The sequence below is a fragment of the Dermacentor albipictus genome, chromosome 2 (assembly GCF_038994185.2).
Source record: "Dermacentor albipictus isolate Rhodes 1998 colony chromosome 2, USDA_Dalb.pri_finalv2, whole genome shotgun sequence".
NCBI lineage: Eukaryota > Metazoa > Arthropoda > Arachnida > Ixodida > Ixodidae > Dermacentor > Dermacentor albipictus.
The window spans coordinates 48,918,345-48,930,453 of NC_091822.1; the positions used below are offsets into that span (position 1 = coordinate 48,918,345).

General features: G+C 44.9%; 1 long non-coding RNA gene across 1 annotated transcript; it reads left to right on the top strand.

Annotated features, from left to right (window-relative positions):
- The first annotated feature begins 7,576 nt into the window (after positions 1–7,576).
- On the top strand, positions 7,577–9,132 carry LOC135904304 (uncharacterized). The gene is made up of 4 exons (XR_010565082.1): positions 7,577–7,683; positions 7,802–7,901; positions 8,061–8,236; positions 8,822–9,132. It is a non-coding gene; the product is annotated as an uncharacterized lncRNA (long non-coding RNA).
- The last annotated feature ends 2,977 nt before the right edge of the window (positions 9,133–12,109 follow it).

Genomic DNA, 12,109 nt, shown 5'->3' on the forward strand with positions numbered 1-12,109 from the left:
ACCCATCTCATGGAGCATAGTGGGACTACTTGATGACATTGTTATAATAGCTGCGGGCATCACAAACATCTCTTCACCGATTTTAGCAACACATAGATTTTTGTGAGTCCTGCATCAATACATTTTCCAAACGTATTATGTGCATCGTAAAAGTGGTTGGTGCTTTCCATGCAAGGAAGTTTTAAAAAAACTTTACAGGAGTGGAAGCGCCATGTTCCGTACCAGCAGAGGTGAAGCCAGCGCTTGCCCTTATTTTACGTTTGAAATAGACCTTTGTTTGGTTGTCCTCTTACAGATCAAGTGGTTTAGCTCTGGTAATGTAATTGCATGGCTAATTAGAAACTAAAAGCATGTTGTTCCTGTCAGAAGTATTGTCTTCCTCTGAGTATTGATTACATTATTTATGAAACAATTTACCAAGAATTTCAGGCTTCATCTTAATACCAGTAACACTAAGATACACGTCAGCTAGTCTCTGTATGGCAAAATAAGTCACATTAATGGGGCTGAGACATCAAATTTGTGACTTGCATGTTCTTTGTTGCAAGCATGATACACACTCGAATATTCTTATATTGCATTATTTATGTGAACAATTTTCAGTTTTGGTTTCCTCTATGCTTTACTACGTTTCCTTGTCTGTTGATGTCATATCAAAGCCCCTCAGTTCTTTTTTGTTCATTTTACTTTGTGTTGTATTTGTAATTTCATGCGTAATTATTTAAGAATTTCATAAAGCTGGTATCTGTGGGCCTGGTTGTTGGCGATTGCTGCTGTAGAGATGCGTAAACATGTTTTAGCAACACACCTTTGAGAGAGAAACAAGCACTGACTTGCAACTAAAGGTTTGTTGTTGCAAGACCAGTGTTCATTGCTTTCATCTGTCCTTATTCATTGAACCTATCTTGCAGCAATTAACCTTTTTGAGTTCACCACCTGTGCATGTAGGGTTTGTGCATGCATCTACATGTGTCTGTACATGCCTGTAAAGAAAAAGAAATGCAATGGACCTTCAGCCAAATCGAGATTTCGGTTATGTGCTGCAAGTTTTAAAGCATTGTCTCGAGGCATTCTAGCACCGCAAGTATTATTCAAATTGTTTTATTATTAGAAGAGGTGGGAGAAAGTGAAAATTTTTATCACCACCTAGCCAGGAGATGAGGTTCACTGCCAACATAGACAACCACAAGCCACATTTCTTGTTGTTTTTTTCCTGTTGCATGGCTCACTTCCAGAGTTGCTTTAGTATGTTCTGCATTGGATGTTTGGCCAAGGTCTTTGTACGTAATCAGTGACATTGAAGGCAATGCATAAATGAGGCATTTGTACATATGACCTTGCTTCTCTGGCAGGAAGCAGGGCTACCTGACAGGAGCTGTGAAGAGCATGTGAGCTTAAAAAAAAATGTAGGAAATTTCTGCTGCTATCGTGCTGTGCAGCAGTTTAATACTTTGCAGACACGATCATCACAATACGACTTACACATCATTGCAGAGCCTAGCCGTCTCAATCCCGTTACGGTAAGCAAAGGCAGAAGAGTACGCATTTGGGCTGGTTGGTTCATGATTACGAGCAATAAAAACAGCGCTAAACGACGGGACGAGTGAAGGGACAGATATCAGCGTCGATGTCTTGCCCAGATGCCAAGTTGCTGGAGTGCAAGTTGGAAAAAATTTGTACCCATGTCTCAATTGTTTGCACATTAATTATGATGACATGACTGTTCTGGACAATGATTTCGATGGCTGTGGCGGCACTTCTTGGGTGACATACGATCAAAATTATTTTGTGTAGGTTGGCTACCACCTTTATTTAATGCTACATGTGCAAGCATTCATGAGTGTATGTTTTACAAGTTGCGCAAGGTCAAAAGCGTTGAGGTAGCTTTTGTGCGATGCCACTCGATGGTAAAGTTTTTCGATTAATTTAGCTAGAACTGCTACACTGGTAACGCACTAAGTGCAAACTTTCAGTCGCTGTGATCACGTGATTTTTTTTTTCAGGTACGTTTTTTCACACGCATTGTCAGTAGCTTCATTACTATTTCTCTTGTTTTGTGTCAGTGTTTTCTGTCCCATCCTTTATGTTTTTATGAGTTAATAAATATTTCGTTGTGTGTAATGAACTAGATTATGTATTAGTAGTTTTTATCCATGCTCATTGTCAGTTGCTTCGTTCTTTGTTTTGTTTTGCTTCAATGTCTTGCGACCCCTCCCTGCTTTGGCTGCCAAAATGCAGCGGGCAGTATTATGTATATAAATAAAATAAATGATACATTAAATGACAAAGAAACAGTGTTCTTTTGTATTCCTCCAATCGCACATTATTACTGTAGGGGCAACTATCCTTTACAAACCTCAATGCTATAGCAAGTCATGCTCCAGGCTCCAGGGTTTCTCAAATGTGGCGCTGCTGTGTGAGCTCCTCTGCAACAAAACTCAATAGCTTGTCACAGAGCTGTGGCATCATGTGAAAGAACTTGTAGAAAAATCCATGGTCATCCTGATGCATTTGTAAAAAATGGTGTATTATTACTTGCAAGAAGGCCTGTGCCCTACCCACAAACATGCAGGTATCAGGAGCTGTACACTTTTCACTGACACACGCATAGCCACTAGCCATGATTAACTTTACCCCCCTGCTTCATTTATATGCTTGAATACACACACTGTGTCGGCAAAACAGGAGAACCAGTCAACGTTATATTAAACAAAAACCGTGCGGCCACTGCTAAGTAACTTCCGAAAGCAGTCGCACAGCATTTTAACCTGCCAGGTCACAATTTAATTACATTACACTTCATATTCTGCAGTCACGCTTCCGAGAGACAGGAAATATAGGAACTCGTATTTCGTCCACAAGCTTCATATATGACGACCAACATGTATAAAAAGGTGTTCTTGAATCTGTGTTATACTAATGGCACAAACATAACTAGCAGTCCTTCACTTCTATTTTAGGCGTGTGCTAATACCGAATAGTAGATGTAGAATCAAATATCAAATCAAATGAAGAAAAAATAAGCTGGATATCCTATAAAATATCGCATATAGCAGAACATTTATTACAAAACTTAATTCTTACAAATTTTGTGCAAGAGGGTGCTACACAAGCTCTGTATGAACAGTATGGCCTACTGTTAATAATGAAGGAAGCTCCAAATAAGTATTCCAGCAGTGGTTACACCTCTGTTCTAGTATATGAAGGTCTGGAAAATACTTCTTTTATTAACAGATTGTCTGTTGAATATAGTGAAGTGTTTCTTCCCCTCTGGAACTGAAGAATTAGTGACGGTATGTTGTACTGCATACATGGGTTAGACAGACGGCTGTTGGAACGGCGTGAAGTATCATCACCACATATCCAATATATGATCTGCGTGCCCCTGGCGGCTAATCAGCCCAATCTTCACCTATGCTTTCACGCTTTCCGAAGTGCACCCTGCTCTCGTCATTCCCTCTGTTGGCATACGTCACATTATCGTTTCGATCGGTGCTGTCAACCTGGATGGACTTTGTACTGACGACGCGGTGCCGTTCTGTGAATTGTGGCATTCTCACGCTGCCAGTATGATCCCCACATTACTAGTTTAACCCTTTCACTTATGTCTCGTATATGTGCGCAGTTAAAAACACTAATTGCCGTCCCGACGAAGATAAGTCCCCATGTCCAAACACTGGCTTCTAATTCTACCACTGTAGTTCATCGAAAGGAAAGAAGTTACTCACAGCCATAAAGTCCTTCTTTACGCCGTTGAAAGACAGGCTGGACCCACCAACGTCGCTGCAGACGCTTTCTGCGCTCTCGCCGTCTTTGCAAGAGCAGCAGCAGCAAAAGTTTCTTTTTCATGTGGTACATTGCGGGCAAAGAACGCTGAAGCCGGCGAAGCAAACGGCTAAGCAAAAGCTCGACCACAGTGTCGTACGAGGTCGCGCGCAGTTAACTGCAGTCGTGGGCAAGCAGACACTATAGTGCGTGATGTTGATCATTGATGTAGCTTTGCTTGCCATAAGGATGTGTAGATACAAACAGCACACATTTCTCAACTTAAAAACAATATACTAGCTCTAACATTGATAAATTAAATAGAAAAGGCTAGCCATAATGAAATTAAGGATAAACTTTTGTCAAACCCAATGACAAACGTTTCCAATATCGCTGGTCCGCTGGTGTGTCAGTCCTGTGCATGCGCAGTGAAGCGGGCACTGGTATGCATATCGTGTGGCTGGGCCCTTCTCTTTGTCACCTGCATACGCACTCAGAGACGCGTATACCATGCGGCGTATGGTTGGGCCTTAACATATGAGCCATAGGAAATAAACAGTCATGTCGGCAAAAAAACAGAATATGTATTGTGCCAGCCTTGATGATAGGTGACCTCAAGCGCCACCGCACAAGGTGAAGCTAAGTTGCAGTTTGGCACACAGTAGGGTCTCTTCTGCTTACAACGGTGCATGCACATGAACATTTCACTTTATACAATCTTTGCAATATGAACAGCACTGAAACGCAATGTAGAGGTGAAATATTGAAGGGACTGACAACCACACCAAATGTGCCAGGACAAGGTGGAAAGGAAAAGACAATCGTTTGTAGTGACAGAATCGACCAAGCTGTTTGCAATTTAAGTGAAAATAATTTCAAATTGGCACGAAAAGTCGCAAAACCTGATAAGTGGCGGGAAATGGCGGTGAAACCTTGGCACTTCACATGTATGCAATGAAATTATTGTAACTGCTATTAAGTTCCAAATACTGTTTAAGATCAGTCTCTGTACTATAGACATATGCCCTTTATTTTACGTGTATTATGAGCTTAGAAAAGTACACTCAAATGAGTGGTGCCGCTTTCGCAGCAATAAGTAGAGTGGCAGAGCCATGGCATCCTTCAATGCATGGTGGTGCACATGAATGCTTTCCTATGCACAAAAGTTTGTGAGTGAGCACCCAGAGTTATGCGAGTTTCATGTGAAGTTTTAAACTAGATGTGCTGTAAAAGGATGCCGGCACTACATGAACAGCACTAATGGCTCGGCTAAGGTTAAAAAAAAAAGCAATGACTTGTATACATCCAATGTAGTTGTAAACTATGAAAGAATGTTGCTATTATTGTATAAATAATTAAACACTTCAGAAAACACGAACTGCTAGAACGGCTTGATAAAACATTTTTTACAGCTAGGGCCATCTGCTTTCCAACAATCCCGGCGTATAATCGCTATTGCGCTCACCTCAATGTTTTGAATGCGTATGCCTTATTTACTCGTGCAGAGAAAAAAAATTCTGATGAACAAAATATTCGATGGCTGTTTACGAGTTGCCACTGTATAATTGGACACACTGACAGGCAAGCTTCTCGTCACACTTTGGAGACGTAGAAGACAAAAAAGGTAACATTAAAACTGGTTGACAGTCCCTTTAAAATTTATCAGTAGTCTGCACCAGCAAGAACATCAGTAGCTTAGCCTCAAGAGGAGCTCCGGTATCACTCGCTCCTTGTATACGCTAATGAGTGCATCCTTGAACTCAGCAAGGGCACAGCTGTTGTAGCGTACAACAGCACAACAACAAAAAATGTCACTACAATGAACAAAAAATGGGCCTCCTTTACATGACACACAGCCATTTGCACGTTAAGTTGCGTGCAATACTCCAACTTAAGCTCCAAGGTATCATAGTTCTTAAATGCGTTGTCCAGCTTCGTTGGACATTTAATTTCCAAGAGGACTTCCATGCCCTCGCCGCATTTGCATGAAAAAATTGCATAACCATCAGGGGAACAACCTATTAAGGCAAATTCCTCACACAAAACGAGCCTTCTCTGATGCACTTCAAGTGTGTGCTCCAGTGCTTCTTGCCATGTCTTGTATGCAACACGCGCTGCACTTTCCTTCGATATCCCAACATGCATTGCTGGTGTTGTAACAGTTGTGCTACCTAAAATAAGCATAAGAAATGGGTCAATGTTGGCCGCACCTTTGGTCATTACCATGCTACAACTGCCACTTAAATTTGCATAAATATTGCGTTTCATATAAAGTTGCTTGGAACAATCAGTCCTTTAGTGACCTAAATCAGCATCACATAAATGGTTCTCGGAACATGAATACAGAAGAAAAAAAGATTGCTTCCAGTTCATTCAAGTTCACTCATCCTGTGGAGGAATAATCCTGTACCTCCTCTTAGATGTTACAAGGCTGCTGAACTTTACATAGTAAGAGAAAGGGGGGAGGACACAGCCCGCTCTTGTCATACGAGCTAAAGAGAGCCAGATTACGACATTAGCTTGGCTCTACTAGTTTTGAACAAACCCTCAGATTTACTATATTTTGTGGTGAGCCCAAATGTTGTCTCATTATAAAACCTACAAGAATCTCGTTTAGGACATGCACCAACTTGTCAGGGTTTTTGCATGAGCAATGCATTCCTTCACTCCTTGGTATATACCAATTTCACTGTGCAGCTCATGCAAGGGGATAGCAGTTGCTTCATAACTGTAATGATGTGGCATACAAAAAAGGCTTTTATCAGCTATCCCTGCAAAAGCTTAATTAATAAATTTTCCATTATTCCTTAATTCTTAATTCCATTCCTTAACAACTTTTCCTCTTTCCATAGTCTGGCAGTGCAGCTGAAAATGGTTCATTTAATTAATGGAACCATGGCCTGTGTAAAGTAAAGATCAGTGAAATAGCCACTTATATGCGTCCAACATCCTACACCCACGAATGATAGGTAGCACTAAGGTTACAGATAAATGAAAGCGCACCGAAAAACATTTAATGGACGTATTTGCAGGCCCAAGTCTGTTTAATGCATATTTGCTAATGACTCTTAGCGGAATGAACACGGGGATAGGAAGTAAAGCACTTATCAGGCACATAATACTGGTACTTCTGCTATTGTTTGCTTTAAACTGAATGCTCATGCCAAAATAGGTGACGCGAACCACATAATCAAATAGGGTGCATATTCAAAGTAACAGCAAACTTTCGCTTACCCAATTCTGCCTGTATTAGTAACGTGACCATAGCTAGCCAGTGAGGAAGAACTGTAGACAAAATTTCATTCACACATTTCTGCTGGCTGCTAGCTGAATATCATATATCACTATACCTGTGACACTTGTTACTAGTTGTCTCATGTGTTCATTTTTGCATTAATATTGCTTTTTGTCAGCAAATGTAAAATTTGTACTTAATAAGGACATACCCAGCTCCTACCTATAACGTATTCATCTACCATGCCACTGGTGTCATCACAAATGGACTCTGTGCTTAGTCACCAGCCAAAAACAAGCAGTTATGATTTTCGGGTATAGGAGGTATTCAATGAGCTTGGCCCGCCAGGCGCCGCCGGCGAGTCTGAGTGGCATAGCCGCGGTCGTTCGGCGGCCGCTGTTTGGTGCTTGTCGACATGTTTTTTTCTTTCAACTGTACTTTTTCCTGGCACTATGGTGAACTGCACGGTGTATGGGTGCAGTGCCCACTCGCAGAAAAGTGCGAAGGACGAAAATGTCGCGGAGTTTTTTTTTTTCACATTCCAAAAGTGATCACGCATCAGTGCGCAAGGACAAATGAAGTGTCAACACGGAGGAGGGCGGAATGGTTTTCCTGTATTAACCAGAAGAATATGGACCGCAGTGCGAACCACTACAGAATCTGCAATAAGCATTTCATTTCAGGTAAGCCCTAAAAGTTCACAGTACCACGCTTGTTGGCGACCACGGTACATGATCGTAAACGACTGCTGGCCGGTTGGGTGATAGCTCTCAGCGATTTAACTACTCGTACTTTACGCAGGTCGTCCATCATACCTAATGGATGAGTCCTATCCGGACTGGGCGCTCTCGCTTCATCTTGGGCACGGGAAAGAAATGAACGGTGACGGCTCGTCATCTCGGTACGACTGCCTGTGGTTATGACTTGTCCCCCTGCGGTTATGACTTGTCCGCCCTTAAAATGCTACTGGTGATTTCTCACAAGCTTTTAACGTCTCCACTTTAAAGGAACTTGATGATTTTGTATTTCTCAAGTACCTGAATGCAGGGTTCCCTTCCAGGTACACGAAAAGGCGCCGAGCGGAGTGATCGGGAAGTCCCCTAAAGCAACTGCATGAGAATGCACAAGGAAGTAGTGCTGTGCTGGATTCACCATTGATCTCCGAAGACGATGAAGCGCTTTTTGATGATGATCCTGATATCCAAGAGGCTCCTGATCAAGAATGCACTGATGGAGGTATGTGTTTGCATGGAGTTAAGATTGCTACTGTTTTTGATTTTATGCACATTTTTAATGTACTGTAAACAGTGCTCATATGGCTTTGAATGAAAAGCGCAAACATTTCTTGAACTATCATGCTGGACTGCTCTCTTTTTGACTGTGCATTGATAGGCAGGTTGCGCACTGTTTGCTGCATCTTTTCAGGGAAGGCTGACTTTTCACATGTTACTGACTTGACAATAGAGCAAATTGAGCATCTTGAGAACGAGAATCGGCACCTGCTCTCAGAGCACGGGGAAGTGCGAAACAAACTGAACAAGCAAATGCTGACTGAAGATTGCCTGAGAGAAAACGAAGACACGTTGCAGTTTTACACAGGACTGTCAAATTTCAGTCTTTTGATGGCTCTTCTTGAAGTGCTGAAGGAAGGAATGGTACATACGAACCGAAACAGTCTAACCCTCTTCCAGGAGATGCTCATATTCCTCATCTGCCTTCGCTTGAATGTACCATTGCAGGACTTGGCATACAGTTACTTGCCTTTTTACATTAGCTTGATAAGTGTTGCATTGTGTTTACAACATCTGTTGTCACCTGCAGGTTCAATGTATCCCAGTCAACTGTGCCTAGGGTTGTCAACAAGTGGATTGATGTGGCCTTTGTCCGCCTCTCCCGTGCTGTGAAGTGGCCAGAACCTGAAGAGTTGCAGCTGTAGTGAAGAGGAAGACGAAGAAGACGGCTCTTGTGCTGCTGTGCACGCGATCAGCGTTCGTGGACTGCCGGTGCAACTAGACTGTGCCTAGTGACTCGTAATAAATCCACATATTACATTTGGTGGAGGTGCTTCACTCCCCGACCTCATCCTGGAACTTAGCAGCCGAACTTTGACAACTGCTCCAGCCGCTACTATGATCGAGGCTCCCAACAATCCACTTGGAGTATCAGCCGCTCTTATCATGTGTGGTGCCGTCCAGCGACAGCGGGACTCTCCTGTTTTTAGCGGGTCACGTGAGACTGACGTCGAAGATTGGCTCTCTACATACGAGCGCGTCAGTGATCACAACAAGTGGGATGACCTGACGAAGCTGCGTACCGTGATCTTCTATCTTGCTGACGTAGCGAACCTCTGGTTCCACAATCATGAAAGGGAACTGCAAACCTGGTCCGCTTTCAAAACAGCATTCGCGGAAGTCTCCGGTCGCCCAGCCTTGTGAAAACTGCGGGCTGAACAGCGCCTACGTCAGCGCGCTCAACAGCCCGGCGAGACTTACACCAGCTACATAAAGGATGTTGTGGATATTTGTGCCCGTGTCGATTCCCCATAAGCACATCCTCAAGGGCATCGAGGACGACGCATTTCAAATGCTCCTGGCGTGAAACCCTACTTCTGTCACTGCTGTCGTCACTCTTAGCGAGAGCTTCGATGAGCTGCGTCGACAAAGGGTCCTTGCACACAGCGCTGTTGCACCTGGCTACTCTCTCTCTCGGGCCTCGCGCTTCGCTCCAAGTCCATGCCAGCAGCATCACTCTCTGTTGCGATCAAAGATTTCATTCATGAGGAGGTGTTGCGCCAACTGTCTATGCTGCCTCTCAACGATTGACCTCCCCAGCCTCACACATCTCTGCCTGCTCCCATTAGGCGGGCCATTAGCGAGAAACTTGCTAGGTCTTTACCTTTAGTTCAACCCTGCCCTCCCATGGCTGCACTTCTGACCTGTGCCAAAGTTGCCGCGCGACCTGTGCCACCGACTTTCACGTGTCCTGCGCCAATGTGACTTCAAGCTGCACCTCCTCCCGCGTTGCCCCCAATTCTGTCTCGACGCCCAGTTCAGACCCCTGGGCGCACACGTGACAACTGGCCCATATGCTTCACTTGCAGTATCGCCGGCCATGTCGCGCGCTTCTGCCATCGTCCCCTGCACCTGTTAACGCTGCTGTTGCAACGCCTGGATATGGCTATTGTGACGATACTACCGGGCATACGACTCTTCCCAACCCAGAGTTCTCGCCGCCTCCACGACGCCCTGTCAGCACCCATCGGTCGCCATCACCACGTCGTCGCTCGCTTTCCCCCTTACGTCACCGCCAGTCACCTAGTGAGGGAAAGTAGTTGCTGCAGTTCCGCAGCCACAAACTGCAAGCTTCGCGACTTCTACAAGGCCTGCACAGTTGCCACGAAATTTATTGGACGTCTTGGTGGAAGCAACCGCCGCAATTGCGCTTGTTGATACTGGGGCTGCAGTTTCCCTTATTGACGAAAAGCTTTGTCGTAACCTCCACAAGGTCACAACGCCGTTGTCTGGTATGCTTCTACGCACCGCATCTGCGCAGCATATAGGCCCGCTTGCTCATTGTAAAGCAAGGGTGGTCATAGACGGCATTGTCTATGTTGTTGACTTTTTTGTGCTGTCTTCATGTTCACATGACATAATTCTCGGCTGGGACTTCTTGTCTCACCTTCGTGTCATCATTGACTGTGCCCGGGCCGAAGTGGCGCTTTTCCCGCTTGCCGATTCCCTGCTGCCTGTTCCTTCTGAAAATAAAGCCTCCAAGCACACCATTGTATCCGATATGGACATACCACCTGAAATGTCTGTGCTTGTGCCCGTCTCTTGCTCTACCGCGCCAAACGCTACAGTACTTTTTACACCATCGCCTATTTTCATACGTCGCAAGGCCCTACCTCTCCCGTTTGCTGTCCTCACCACTATCTGGATTATTCTCTATGCTTGTGTGTAACCCGTCTCACTACCCTGTGACCTTACTGCGCGGCGAATCACTAGGTCGTGTTCGGCCCCTTGACCCGCTTCACATTCTTGACGCTTCCGACGACACGGCCTGGTATGAGCTCGACGCCTTCACTTCTCCCGTGCTGTGCATGTCATCATCATCATCATCATTGTCGTCGTCGTCATCGGAAATTTTTGAATCTGTCGTGGACGCCGATCTGCCACCTCCGTATCGCCACCAAGTCCTCGCGCTTCTTCAGAATTTTCGCTCGTCGTTTCATTGAACAACCATCTCTGGGGCGTACGGCAACCGTCACTCACAGTGTCAACACTTGTTCCCGTCCTCCTTTACGCCAGCGACCATACCGCGTGTCGGCAGCTGAGCGACAGATCATGGACGAGCAGGTCGACGATATTCTGCACTGTGGCGTCATTCGCCCTTCCCACAGCCCTTGGGCGTCTCCTGTAGTATTAGTGCGCAAGAAGGACGGATCAATACCCTTCTGTGTAGATTACCGTCGACTCAATAAGATCACTCGTAAAGATGTCTATCCGCTGCCTCGGATAGATGATGCCCTCGACTCCTTACAAGGTGCGGAATACTTTTCATCTTTGGATCTTCGCTCCGGCTATTGGCAAGTGCCGATGGCAGAAGATGACTGTGAGAAGACAGCTTTCATCACGCCCGACGGCTTGTACAAATTTACCGTAATGCCATTCGGACTCTGCAACGCGCCTGCTACTTTCGAGCGTATGGTGGACACCATCCTTCGTAACTACAAGTGGAAAACATGTCTCTGCTACCTTGACGATATCGTGGTGTTTTCGCCAGATTTCCCGACGCACTTGGTTCGCTTGCGTGAGATCCTGACTTGCCTCACCTCTGCTGGCCTCCAACTCAACATCAAAAAGTGCCGTTTTGCTGCCCGTAAGTTAACAATATTGGGACTGTATCGAAGGATGGTGTACTTCCTGACCCAGCCAAGCTTCGCACGGTCGCAGAGTTTCTTATGCCCACTACTCTTATGGCACTCCGCAGTTTTATAGGGCTCTGCTCTTACTTTCGGCATTTTGTGCGCAATTTTGCAACTATCATCGCACCACTAACCAATTTGCTTACCGCTACCAACGGTATTGCCGCGTGGTCAACTTCCTGTGA